This window comes from Topomyia yanbarensis, chromosome 2 (assembly GCF_030247195.1).
Source record: "Topomyia yanbarensis strain Yona2022 chromosome 2, ASM3024719v1, whole genome shotgun sequence".
Taxonomy (NCBI): domain Eukaryota; kingdom Metazoa; phylum Arthropoda; class Insecta; order Diptera; family Culicidae; genus Topomyia; species Topomyia yanbarensis.
Window position 1 is genome coordinate 60,773,363 of NC_080671.1, and position 15,247 is coordinate 60,788,609.

A 15,247-nucleotide genomic window follows, 5' to 3' on the forward strand; every position below is an offset into this window, starting at 1 on the left:
GTAACCGTTAATTGATTAGTTATTTTCGGTTCAGCAGTTTAGCAGGTTTGTCGATGGCTGTATCTTGACTTTTGATGAATTTCGCTTAGCAGTTTAAACACAAGGATGACGTGCTTAACTGATATCTTTAATTGTTTTCAAGAAGTGAGATCCATAATTAATGCATCGACCTTTAGTCAATCACACAAGTGATTAACTAAATGTTGCTGTTAAAAGTCACATTTGAATTTAATTTTCATTGTGGGATTAAACCTTTAGGGTCAGTAGCATTATCTTAAAGGGTACACGGGAATCTTGGTTCTGTGCCGTGAGCACTTCTGTTCCAGAATTTAATTTATCTTCATACCTTCGAATTAGGTTGCATTTTACAATCCATTGTCTCATTTTTTATGTCAATAGTTGAAGTTTCACATAAGCATAAGCATAAGAATAAGAGATCGCCCGTAGTTGCTACTCCGTTATTGACCAGAACCAAATTAGGTTGCAAAATGTTGATTGGAACAACATGCTTGGGAATAACATGATGAGCCACATTGTACAATCTATTCTGATCCCTGCATGCTGATCAATACCGACGCCGGCCACGTCCGAATGCAGATCTTCTGGGAAATGAAGGAATGTTAGTCCGATACATGTTGCTACTAGAGACCGAGGAATCCTCTGCATCTCCACATGTATCACGGGAAGGGTTATGTCAATAGTTGAAGTTTCACATAAACCGGTAAACTAAAATTTAATAGAATAGATACATTTAAGAAGCTTGTGAAGATAATAAAATTTTACAGAGCTACAATCGTTATCCAAAAAAGTCTCTTTATTTTAATATTGCTATACATATAAGTATACTGCCCATAAAAGCATAAGAGTCCCATATTGAAAAACAGCAAGCCGAGAAAAACACTATTGAAGATTTACATTCTCATTGAGCCTTATGGATGGGACAACCATGTTTTGGTATTTTTTTCGGTGTTTTCAAAACAAACCATGTAATCTTATTTGTTCATTGTGATTCAGTGGTGATACAGAATACAATCCAACAGATAACTCATTTTCGTCAAAAATTCATATGGGACTCTTATGCTTTTATAGGCAGTATAAGCCCACCGAGTGTATCCTATTCATATTCATAGAAATATTGTAATCACCACAAAACATAACGACTTGAAACTATTGTGACCTGATTCGTGGAAGGAATTTCGCTATGTAAAACAAAAGTGGAATATATCACGTTCGGCAACTGTGGCATGATCGAAGCATCTCGGTTAGAAGGAAATGCGGTTTACAGCTACACTCACTAGTACACAAGCCACTGGAGCGAATATAACTGCTAAGCCAACCATTGATGAATCATCCAGCGACAAATTCACGGGAAATATTCAAAACATTTGCGCGGAAACGTTAACAGGTGAGGTTTATAAATACGAACTTGGATGCTCATTTCCGCTTTCGGTTCGTTTCGCACGAGCAAAACTGTGAATGGAAAGTTTGCAGCTGGTTCCGTGTTACTTCCAGAAATATTATCGCGCATGAAAGTAAAAAGCGACGTGAACGGAAAAGTTTTGAAAAAAAATTGTGAACGAAAAACTTTAATTTAAACTCAGTTGCAGAAAATATTTTTCTGCTTTAGATGGTACACGTAAATCAACATAAAAATAAAACTTGTAATTTCATCGTAAACTGCCAATTAACACCTTCATTATAAACAACGTTTTTCCACAGTTATAACTTTTGATTTGGGAAAGATTTGCTCTCAATAACAAGTAAGACTAATAAATGTGACTATTACCATACCTTAAGCACTAACAGTTACTGATATTGTCTGTGGAATTGAAATTATTGCAATTAGTCTGATTGGATTTCGAAGGGCCAGTGCTGCCAGGGACAGTTTACGTTGACAACGAAAAATAAAATTTCGATCTTTCCTTCGTCACCTAGCATTATTTAAAACTGATAAAACCTATCAATCTAGACTGTTTTCGACTGTTTTCCGCGCAATTGGTCTATTGTAAATATTCTAGGAGAATTGTCTTGAGCATCGAAATGTAAAAATTGAACAGCTCCGAACACTGCGAGGGAATTCATCTTTATGAAAAAAGCGTTTTTCAGGTTTGTTGACCCGAAAAAATAGCTTTGGGACAGTGTATGCGCTAGAAAAAGTTGTATCTGGGCATGAAAAGGTTAAATCATAACAGTCCCATATGAATTTTATTAAAACAGAGTTCTCCAGTGGACTACATGATAGACAATAACAAAGTTGAACATTATAGTGATTGCTGGCTGGGCTAAAGTTTAAACATCTAAGCGCTCATGACCCGAACTTTCGAAGTAGTCAACAACCAGTATGGCATTGAAGTTCAGGAAATATCGAAGTTTGCGTAAGGAAGATTCCGCTCCAATCTGAAAGTTTCATAAGGATAAATACACTCAGGCAAAAAATATAGCGAATTTCATAGGAATATCGTATAATTTTTAGCCACAAGTAGCACGTATGTAAATCATAAGATTATCTTATGAAACGTCATTTATTTTGTCAAATCAGTTTGCTATGATTTCATGCTCTATACGGCATCGTTGAATTATCATAAGACAATATTATACATTTCTCTTATGTTTATGAGAATCATAAGATGCTCGTATAAAATTCGAACGACTGGCATATGCAAAAACTTATAAAATGTTAAGGTAATCATACAAGTCGTATGTTTTTCATATTAACCTTATGAAAACATAGTTTTGCTGCTTTTCTATTCATCATAAGATAAATCTTATGAATTTCGCTATATCTTTTGTCATAGTGTAGGATACCGTGCCAACGAAATGAGGCCAGTAAGTAATACATATTACCACCGGCTCCATATTGCTCGAGCGTTTTCGGTAAATTCCGGGATGAATTGCTTAATTTCCCGACTGTCCATTCCAATCTGTTCTGTCAATCTTTTTTTCGTTTGACAGAAGAAACGAATTATAAGATTTGTCTTGCACATGTACATAATGATTTGATGCAGTTTTTAAAGGTCATATATTTGATGGTTGCTGTCCAAGATTGCATCGTATATCAAGAGATCCAGAAAAAAAAATCGAAGGGGGGTCCAAAATTTCGACTTTGAAATGTTCATTGTACAATACGTAACATGTAATACCCCCATTCAATTAAATCAGTTTTGGTAATCGAATCTGGTTTGGAATGATTTTGAACTTAGAACGAATTTAAAATAGAAACTATTTTAAAATTTCTCAAGTAGTTAAAAATTTTCGAGGGGGGGGGGGTCCGGACCCCCAAGACCCTCCCCCTGGATCCGCCACTGTCATATATTAATGTGCCACATTGTTTATTTTTTACAGTGGTAAGCAGGCGCTATACGTATAGCTGTCTCACGTGCTATGCTATGGGTTTCTTTATACACATGGGATGGTTATACGCGGAGCGGTGTGTGGGACGGTTTTCGATTGATAGAAGCGAGTAAACACGCTATAACCTAGGCTCATTAGCCAGGGCAAGATGTAAATCCCTCTCTCCCATCCCAAAGGACCAAAGGAGTGACATTAACCTTCTTAACCAAGTCACTTCCAACGTTTTATCCTACCCCTTACAATCTGAAACGAGATTTTTCTAACCCGAAACAAGAGGCGAATCACCCTAAGATTAAAACCTCCGTAATCGAAATAAAAAAAAAATTGCTCGACTTTTATCAGAGTCTTTTTTGGTGATATCCAACGGGGAAACAGATCGAAATGGTGAGTAGAACGAGAGTAATTGTGTGAAAAATATCTCCCCAGAGGCAGGTTTCGAACCTGCAACCCTTGGGACTCGAGCCCAATGCACAAATCCGTATGCTATCCCTGGACTATGATGACAAGCGAGAGAGGGAGAGAGAGAGAAAGAGAAAGATCACACAACCGCAGCTGCCACCCAACACATTCGATCTGTTTAATTTCCCCGGTAGATACCAAGGCCGGGGTTTATATTATCATCTGATGTCAGGTTTTAGTTCATTACCCATCGTACTTTGGTGGGCGACAGGGCTATTGAAGACTATCGTTTTATGGTCCCTTGCCCAGTTAACAAAGGTATGTCAGGAGCGAACAAATTAAACAATTAATTAATTTTTTTTTTGTTTTTTGTCGTTAATTATTCACCAGTTATTTAATCTAACCTTTCAGCACATATAGAGGTCAATATTACTTCCACTGTACGTAATACTTGGATATTTTAAGTATTATTTGAAAATATTTACAACGATCTTTAAACTTGTGTATTTAGAACAAGCATAGCATAGCACGAACACCTGCACAAATCGTAGATGGAGTTGCAGATTTTAGCATGTCCAATGTCATATCAGACTACGCCACGATCTATAATGACGTAGACACGCTCAACTCCACAAACCTGGCCACGTTCTTACAAGCGTTTTTATTTCATAATAGTCCTATCATCTACTTACGGAAAAAGCTCGGAACAGAAACAGTTTTCATAGATGACGGAGATATCAAAAGACGAAAAAATGTAAGTGATAACACACCTTCAGATGAAGAAATATAAACTGACAACGCGAAACAATAATGAAAAATAGATTACGATTTCGTATTCCTCATCTACTGATTGTCAACTAAACCCGAATATTTGATGCAAAACAACAAACATATTACTCGAACTGTTAGCCCGATTACCGAGGACATCGAATGATAAATTTGGACATGCAAAAAGGAAAAATCTCAGCGGGGAATCTGGAAATACTAAATTATCAGCAACATTTTAAACTACTGCCCGATTCATTCTTGTGCCGAAGAGTGTGCCAATCCATCCTTCAGGTTTTGCGTGCAGGAATGGTGACGTATCAATGCAAACTATGTAAGGCATCCACCAAAATAGCAACTTCCTATCATCCTATTTATGTAGTTCAACTCCTCTTCAGTCTAGCTATTGCCCTGAAGCCACGAAGATGCTGATTTCCAAAATACTTCAGAATATAGTGTCCGCGTTATTTTCATCGTCAATTCGTCACTGGCGACAATCAATTATTAATTTCACTTGATTGCAAGATGCTTTTTCATAAAAACTAGTAATATCAATTATTGATTTTCCCTTTTTAACAAAATTGACAGGAGTGAAAAAATACGGTTACCACGATCTCTTCTACTTGTGTATTTAAAACAAGCAGGACTAAAATAACAATTGATTTGTTTTTAGAATCTCTCATTAGCGACATTCGGATTGATTTCCATTATTAGCTGTATGCCGACGTAATAAGTTTGTGACCTAAGTCACACCTGTATTCATTTTGCTGTTAAATAATAATCAATACAATAATAAGCCGTGTACGGATCTGAACTGAATTTGTGGTCAGCGTTATTTGATTATATGAGATTTGCATTCAAAGTCAGATAAGATGGAATATGTTCGTTATTTGGGTTCCTAAAACATAAACGGTTGAAAATACACGGAAAAAAATATTCAATTAATGGATTCCACTTTTCTAAGTTAGTGTGCGGTGCAAATCGGCGTTCCACGATTTTATCGTCATCCATATACGGGAATCCTGGCTCGAGCGTTGTTTTATTCGATGTGTTGCTTGGTGTTCTCCACAATGTTGCTTGAACGTCATTCCTTTTTTACCTTTAGTAACTTCTCTAACGAGCGTTTTTTTGTCCAATTTTTTTAAAGCCAGTCACAACAGTAATACTCGCCGTAGAAACACTTTTAAAATATGGATTTTTCATTTCACTGCACAGTAGGGGAAACGATACTATGCTGTTTGTGCAGTGGATAAACAACAAAGCAGTTGGAAATGGTCGCTTGTTTTATTGATAGTTATAACAGAGCATTTTTTTGCTTTTGCTATGGGCAAGATTAGACGGTAGACTGCAGCATATGAAAGCTTACTAATAAAAGTATATTCTTTATCATTTCATTTCAATCTGGTGTTTTTTAGTTTTTTTTACAGACCTATTGCAGGGTCAGTAATTTGCCGGTACTACCAGTTGTTAGAGTTTCAGTGCTGCAGAAGCCGTTCTCGCCAAAAAGCAATTCTACCAAAATTGGTGCACAGCAAATTGGTGTATTAAACGCCATATCAACAACATCAAACGAACGCTACCAATTACAAGTAAAGGTGGGGAGTAATAGAATATTAATTACTGTTAATCATGTATGTATGTTTACAGAAGCACGTACCGGCAAATGCTAGCTACGCTAGGATCATCTGCACTAGAAAAATGTAGCCTAATGGGTTAATTAATGTAGTAGAAAGATGCTGATTCTACACAGACAAAACTAAGAGCATTTGATACCCCTACAAACTATGTACTAAACTTTTCCATAGCGTACCGGCGCTCACGGCTCAAACATTCAAACAGGAAGCAATTTCAACACCATAGCACAAAATGAATGTCTTTCAAAGTGAAGCCTGCCTATTTATGCTTGCAAACGAATGAATGAATAGATGTCAGAGAAAGGCGCTCACCGACTGATGTACGAGGTAGCTCTGACAGTTTGTATGAATTAGGATAGTTTTCTACCCCGCGGGTGCTTGTCTTAATCAACCGATGATTAAATGATAATGTAGGTATGTTGTCAGAACATTAAACATTTTTAGTTGGCGGTTGGTTTCAGATCATTTTTTTTTAATTTAGTTAATTTCGTGTTACAAAATCTATGCGCAGAAAATCATTGAACAAAGCAAATGTACTTTTATTCCATACAAAGTCAAAAAATATAGTTTTTCGGTTCTTCGTTGATTGTTTAATTATGAGAAAAAATACATAAAATGTTGAGAGTACCAAAAATACTTAGAGAAAAATTAGAGTTGCATTAAAATATTATTTGATCAACTAAGGCAGCTGGGATTTTTGTAAAATAGGGCAATATATTGAACTGTTTTATACACTTGAACATGTTGATATGTTGTTCCCGCATTTCGAAAAAAATTATCCAACATATTTTTAAAAGGTAAATATAACCAGTACTAAATTAGTTGTAAATTAGTCAATCATGTAGCTGAACATTAGGTATCAGTTAGGATGAAGCAACCAACACGAAAAAGAACAATTCAACAGAAAAGACTTCAGTCACAAGCACGTGACAATCGTCGATCTTTGCCGTTGATGATGAGATCACTACCATACGTTTAAATTCCTGCTGTGAATGGTATAGCTCTAACCACAAACCAGTTGATTGTTTTTAAATCTCAGCTTCGTTGGAACTCGCAGTAGACTCTGAGCAACGCAAAACCTGCGCCAGGTAAATTAAGTTCATTTTATAAACTATTTTTATTTTTTAGCTACCCAAATAACATTAAAAATGTTCCATTCGTTTCGCTGTCACTTTATTCTCAAAAGTTTTCTAGAATCTGTCAATGTTTTGTTAGATGCCATGGAAGTAGTTTTCCCACAATTTATAGTCGACTAAGAGATTCAAAAAAAAACTGTATTAGAACGACCACATAACCACACCAAAATATCTATGAAAGTATTATATGTAAATAGATGGCAAGCTCATTATTGCTTGAATAATTATGTCAGTGCCACAGAGTTCATTTGTGATAGAAAACTGTATTTACAAGAATTTAATGATAAAGCGAAACCATAATGAATCACATATTTGATTTTTAAGCTACATTAAGTTTAAACATTTTACAAATGGATTCGTTTCGATCAATTTATTTATCAAATTAACGGTGACTGTTAGACTTCGGATGCAAGTGAACAAGTTAGTGGTTTAGAAGAATGCGCATTCAGTATATATAAGTTTTATAATGTAGTTTAATAGCCCTATAACATTTAACCGATTTATATTCTCGTTGAAAGTATAAATTTTCACGTGAAATATCTATTTCCCTTGCATGTCGTCAAATCATTCCCTTGCCACAAACACAGCGTACAGTTACCGTCGGTCGGTTTAACGAAATTCAATCATCGTTAGTACGCTTTTTTGCGCATCATTTGTCAGCTACTAGTCGGTCAACATCTCTACCGATACGGTGTGGGTAGCTGCTTGCTCGCTTGGATAACTCAACCGCGTCAGCACCTGATGGTCGGATCGATGCCGACGCGGAACGTAGAGTGTGCAGTCAACACACATTTGCCACGCTGCCAGCCGGACCCACGTTTGTGGCGAATTCGTTTCCAAGATGAAACAGGAGGAAATTTTCCGCGTTGTGGTTTCGGTGCGTCCTTCTCGCATTTCTCCGACTTGCCTACCTATATGACTGGTTACTGGTAGCTGCGCTTCAGTGTAGACCTGTTGCTTGGTTTCAATTTGTTTGCGCTAACCTGCAATGTTTAGATCAACAAGCTGTCGTTTATGTTCTGGTTCAAAACGAAGCACATCATATTGAGTAAGAGCTGACATACGAAGCACGATTTGCCGCGGGGAAAAAAGGTACTTTTGGAACTTCAAAGCGGATTTGCGCAGTCAGTAATTTGAATGATTTTAGGTTTGTTCAGTCATACTAACAGTTCGATAGAAGCAACCTGCTTTCAAAGTGAAACGTAAAAAGTGCAATTTTTTCATCTACTAATTTCCGATTTTTGATGAGGCGTGATTCAAATTAACTATATGATAAAGCCGGCGCCAATCTATTTCGACAATAAGTTAGTGTCGGTTTCTGATGAGACGAAGTCGAAACGTACCCATAACTTTATTAAGTTAGGATTAATGCCCTTCATGTACAAAGACTGACTTCACCAAAAACTTCCACCCTAGTGAGAAATTTTGGAATGTACCCAATTTTTTCTCCTTAGGGGGAAATATAGCATAGTGCTTTCGCATAGGCCTGCTCAGCTAAGACAAGTTTCGGTTTCACTGTGTCTTATCGGCATAAATAGTGCTTCTGCTCGGACGGGACAACACGTTTAACTAGTAGTTCGATCGAAACACAAAGTCTGTTTTAGTTTTAGGGATTTAGCGTCAAGCCGGCGCTAATCTATTCCGACAATAAGTTAGTGTCGGTTTCTGATGAGGTGAAGTCAAAACGCACCCATGACTTTACTAATTATGGTTTTTTCATTACTCCAAATTTAGTTTGATCCTCACCCAAATACTCTTCACTGTCCTACTACCACACTCCCCTAAGTACCACAAATAGCATTCTCGAACAAAAAGAATTATCCTATAGTGATTGGTAATACTTAGACTGACTAAATTGAAATGAAAACGAACAAAATGGAATATTTTGGCAGTTTTACTACATTCAACGAACTATTTTGAACCTTGAATAAGGAAGAAACATGGACCGTACCGCCCGTTCCAAATTGATGGGGGTTTGAAAAATTATTGGGCTAAACTGGCTAACTTGGCTAAAAGGGTTAATGTCACTCCTTTGGTCCTACGTTCCTGGGACGGGACAGAGGCGAATGAGCCTAGCCTTCACTCGCTCATAACAATATAGTTAACCCTATTCAGTTAATTTAAGTATATTTCGTGCAACATGATTGTGAACTGACAAATTTTTGGGATTGATTTTGCAGTTCGCACAACTTTTCATTGAAAATCTTTTTAAACTTATAAGTATTTAATCCAAAAACTAATAAATATTGGGGGTGGCAGCACAAAGGCTGTAAAATTTTTAATAATTCGATTTTGTGAATAAGACAATCATTTCTCGACGCGTTATTTTATTATTTAATGCTTGCTATACGGACAGTTTCTGCGCCAGTAGTATGTTTTCAGAATAACACTCAACATCAACATTGGAAAAATCCATAATTTCTTGGAATAAAAAACACTTTTAAATAATAACCGAACAAAAAAATTGGAAAGGTCCGCGTGGACATCGTGAGTAGGAGGATAGAGAAACAGAGATTGTCCACACTTATCAACGAAGGGGGAGGAGGGAGTTAAAACCAAGATATTTGTGGGAGCGCACATAAAATCAATTGCCATGTGCACAGCTCACTTAAGTTTGATTCCCAGCCCCGCAAACAGGGTTAGAGATTTGTTTTAAGACATTTTCCAAACCCGAATAGGCGAATGACCTTAAGGTTAAAACCTCTATAATCGAATTTGAAAATCAAGGTATTTATGTCCACGTGGTATATGAACTGCCCCTTATTTCAACGCGGTTGACTGATTTAGCTCAAATTTAAGAATAATCTCAAGATGGCCACGGAGTACAAATGGCTCCGTGGTGCTGGGGATCATTTTTGATCATCCTACTCCAAAACTGTTTTTAGTTGAGGCCCCTTAGCACACCAGAGCCACCATGGTAAAATTCGTGAAGAAAGTGCCATGAATTCTGGAACAATCACTTTTTTACGCTACGAAAACAAGACCATGAACAAAAATCTTGTATTTTATAGTTATGTTCAATTTCTTCCGCATAAAACTTTTCTTAGAGGAAATATTGTTTTTTGTTTTGTGAACTTCAGTTACGGTTTCTGTCATGTCATTACCAAATCGATTTTCTGTACGTTAACGAATTCACAACTTTATGAACATCTATCTATCTATCTATCTATATATATATATATATATATATATATATATATATATATATATATATATATATATATATATATATATATATATATATATATATATATATATATATATATATATATATATATATATAAATATATATATATATATAAATATATATATATATATATATATATATATATATATATATATATATATATATATATATATATATATATATATATATATATATATATATATATATATATATATATATATATATATATATATATATATATATATATATATATATATATATATATATATATTAGCGGGTATTAGCTAGTCTATCTATCTATCTATATCTATCTATCTATATATATATAAAAGTCAAAGTTTGTATGTATATGATTGATAGACTCCCAAACGGCTTAACCGATTTCCGTAAAAATTTATGCACAGTAGGTATTTGTTATGGAGCGTGTTTGTGTGCTATTGGTTGGGGATTATCTGCCCGCCAGATGGCGCTACGGAACAAATTGTGTTTTCTTTCTATTTCGTTGAAAATCGCAGTAACGCGCGATGGGTATTAGCTAGTATATATATAAAAGTCAAAGTTTGTATGTATATGATTTATAGACTCCCAAACGGCTTAAACGATATCCGTAAAAATTTATGCACAGTAGGTATTTGTTATGGGGCGTGTTTGTGTACTATTAGTTGGGGATTATCTGCCCGCCAGATGGCGCTTTGGAACAAATTGTGTTTTCCTCCTATTTCGTTGAAAATCGCAGCAACGCGCGATGGGTACTAGCTAGTTATTCATAAAACCGTGACAAAGATCATGAAATCATGAACATAAATCACACAACTTGTGACAGAAATATAATGGCTACGATCCTAGAAACATGAATATAAATAAACCTAAATCTTTACTCGTGAGTAAAATGTCGTGAATAGAAATCATGAAAATCATGACATTATGAACAAAAATTAAATTGCTCGTGATTAAAATATCAAGTATCGTGACTAAGATCCTGAAATCATGTTTTACTCAGCTCATGACCAAAATATTACAATAACTTGGATAGAAATTAGGAAAATCGTGACTGATATCTTGAAATCAAGAACAAAAATCCCGCTAGTCCGACAGAAAAATCCGATAGTTACTCATGAATAAAATATAAAATCGCGAATAAGCTCTTAAAATCATCAACAGCGTTTGATTGTCAGCTGTGTGTTCCCAAATTATGAACAAAAATCATAACAAAAACTAAAACTGTCCAGGGAGCAACAACAGTAACCCAACCAAACATTCGAATGTAACGCCATGAGAATATTCGGGGCAAACATATTTTTTTTTGGGAATACAAACCGTTTCATGAATACGAGTTCTATTATTCATAATTGCAGAAATTTGCTCACAGTTTTCATAAATAGTTCAGTTCACGAAATCGTGATCTTTTTTCATGAATTCATGACAGAATTTTTTCCATGTAGAGGCCCCGAGTGGTCTTAAGATGAACCTGTATGTATCGAATGTTTCAGGCGAAATGATATATTCATAAAATGTATTTTTTCGTGCTAACGAATTATCCAATAAAGTGAAACACATAAACCCATCACATCGACCCTCAGTCAAGAATTGAGTGCACCTCAGAGCAAATAAAGCTCTTATAATATACCTCTTCACTCCGATGTGTGTTGCTCCCATGTGTGCATTCTACTCCATGGCTCCACACATAAATGAGTTGAAATAAAGAAGCTCTTTAGAGTGCATCTTGGTCCCACGACCACGGAAGCAGCGAAGACGACCAAAAAACATTTTAAAAATGTTCTTCCGATCAAACTTTATCTAAGTCGTATTTTGATTCGCCTTCCTCCCAATTTGCCACAAAAAGTGGCTCTTTAAGGTGATTCTTTGTGCAAAATTGTACATCTCTTGGTGTGCAGATCTTTCTTTTTTTTCATTTTCTAAGTACGGATGTTCTGCACATCGCAGTGTTTTTGTGCTGCTCTATTTTTCGTCAGTGTATTTCGCTCTTTTATTCTCAGCGCACTGTCTGAAGAGAAAAACCTGTTTCAGAAAAAAAACCGGAAATACTATTTGAATGTTAAATTTGACTGAAAACTTCAAGCATAAAATTCCGACTGAGATCCTTCGGCTTAGAAACCGTCTAGAAAATTACCCCTAAAATTAAATTTCTGAAAAGCATCGTTATATAAATACATATAAAGCTTGGTTACACGGTAAAGTTGGTTATATGAGTTATTATGTAAAAATCAAATACTTTTAATGTTCTGTGGCTATACATAGATTTCAACAGTGTCAGTTGATTAAAAAGAAGAAACAAAATATGCCCCGATTTTGTCGCCCTAATATATACTACGGGACAGCTTAAAATGGCTATACGCTGTAATGGCATAATTTTACTGATTCTTCTTTTCTGATCGAAAATGTGCCATCCGCACATTTAAAACAGAAGAAAAATTACCTTATACTCAAGCTCTCGTTTATGACGATGAAAAATCGACCGATTTTTCACATTACTTGTACCCATAAAGTGTAAAATAACCACGGTGGTCAGAGCTGTCATGCTGTATAAGCAAATAAAAATGAAGAAAGTCACGAAACATATATGTAATAGTAAACACTAAACACTTCCAGTTCACGGGGCACTCTCCAGCTTCAGCTCCACAGGAATGTTATGAATATCATATCAGCTTTTAAAATAACAAGGATCGTCCACGCTTTAGTCTCATTTCTATGTTTACCCTTTATTTGTTCTGTGAATTTTAGGCTATAAAAATGGAAAATGATTCTGTTACAATTCACATCTCACCCAGAGAAGAAGCAAAAAAGTCGCTCAGCTATAGACATCAGTGGTGTCAGCAATCAAGTTTTTCTATCACTTTGTTCTTTATCCACTGCACAAACAGTATTGTATTGTTACCTTCGGCTGCGTACTGAAATGAATCACCCACAGAAAATAAAAGCTCTCGTAATACGAGAGAACACACATTTTGATTGAATTCAAGAAAACTCGCGTTAGACCTAATGTTCAGCAAGCTGAACAATTAGTAAAAGTGAAAATTGAGTTTAACCTCAAGGGGGTGGACTACATACAATTACACCACATGAAAAACCGTGTTTCGAAAACGTTTAGAAGATTAAACCTTCATTGTCAAAAACAATATGCAGCACGCAGTGGCGGATCTAAAGAGAGGGCCTGGAGGTCCGGACCCATCCCGAAAATTTTCAACTTATTGAGAAATTCAGTTTGAATTTTATATTAATTTCAAACTCAAAACTCTTTCAAACCACCAATACAGGTTTTCATTAAATGAGGATTTTACATATTAAGTATTGTACAATGTTTGTTTTTAATTTCAAACCCCTCCCGAAACTTTTTTTGGATCCGCCCCTGGCAGCACGACATCGAATATAATTACATCAGAATGCAAAGAATATGGAATATAATATAAGTGGATGTTTGTATACACAGCCTAAGACTACGAACAAAAGCAAATTACACCAAACCAATTATGTCATTGTACGGTGGAATCTGTTACAAATGGCACTTAAGGGGGGCGTCTGGTGTAAAGTGCCCAAACCGAAAATTATTTTATTCTACGATTTTGAAGGCAAGGCAGCAATGGATTTTTAGTGTAATGATTTATTTATACACTCATTGTGTGTGAAAAAAATATTTTCAGTCACGCAGAGCCACATATCCAAGAGTAGACGTCCAACGGTTTAACTCTTGATAAAGCTGTCTGACATAGAAAATTCAATAAACTATTTAAAGCACAGACTTGTAGTTACTCGATGTACCAAAAAAATAAAAAAGTTCGAGTTTCGAAAAATGGCTTAAAGAAAACTGAAAAATTTTACTGTAAAATTCGCCCACTTTTTTACAAAATAATATGATGAAGAAAAAATTTATTCAGTTTTCTGTGGTTCATCGACAGGCTACACATATTGTACATTCTCATAAAAATATCAAGTTTATTCATTAATTAGTCATCGTGTTCGCCAATTTGAAAAACAGGGTTTCTATAAAAACGCTATGAAAGTTGCCTATAGATAGATTGAAAACAGCGTGTGTTACAGCAAATACGCGCGAGGAATGGCTGTGTGTTCAACGTGGCCACCGAGATTGCGAAAGACTATTCTAGAGGATCAATACTAACAATTAAGGTATAACAAATTAATTCACACATAAATGTTCAACATTTGCTAGCAATACGTTGGCGAGCTTGCAAATTTTCCCAGCTTATTAAACTGATCTGACTGTTCAGTGGAACGCGGCTCTTCGCAACCTAAAAAGAGCCATCCTATATATAATAATAGTATAGATAATAATAATCCTCAGCAATCAGATGGTTCGCCCGTAACGGGTTGCAATAAATATACATCGAATTCACCCACTGCCTTTGCTCGTTCTCCCATGACCTACATAGCAATAATCCTAAGGCAAACAACCCCATTCTGTAAATCCTACCCCGAGATTGCCGGCACTACATCCGGCGAAGAGGTTGTATGCATAAACATCTTTTTTCTTGCTTCAAGGAACTACAGGACCTAGTTGAACTGAGCTGTAAAGCTAAACGCAGCAATTTTTCCTCACCCAAAGTGGAATTGAGATGCAAAAAAAATCCATCCATAAATGCTGAAAAAGATAGTCACAATTTGGAATTGGGCCTGCTCTCAAATGCGGGTTGATGAAAATCAACGACATTTCATATCGATCCAAGCCCCACTTTCAGAGAACCATTGTTTTCCACCGCCCAGTGAAATCCTTTCTCAAGGACAAAACGGCTTCGTGGATT

General features: G+C 35.8%; 1 protein-coding gene across 2 annotated transcripts in view; it reads right to left on the minus strand.

The window, feature by feature from the left end:
• The window catches only part of LOC131686190 (1-phosphatidylinositol 4,5-bisphosphate phosphodiesterase classes I and II), a 336,330-nt gene that overhangs the window by 256,308 nt on the left and 64,775 nt on the right, over nucleotides 1-15,247 (minus strand). The gene's annotated exons all lie outside the window — the stretch shown is intronic.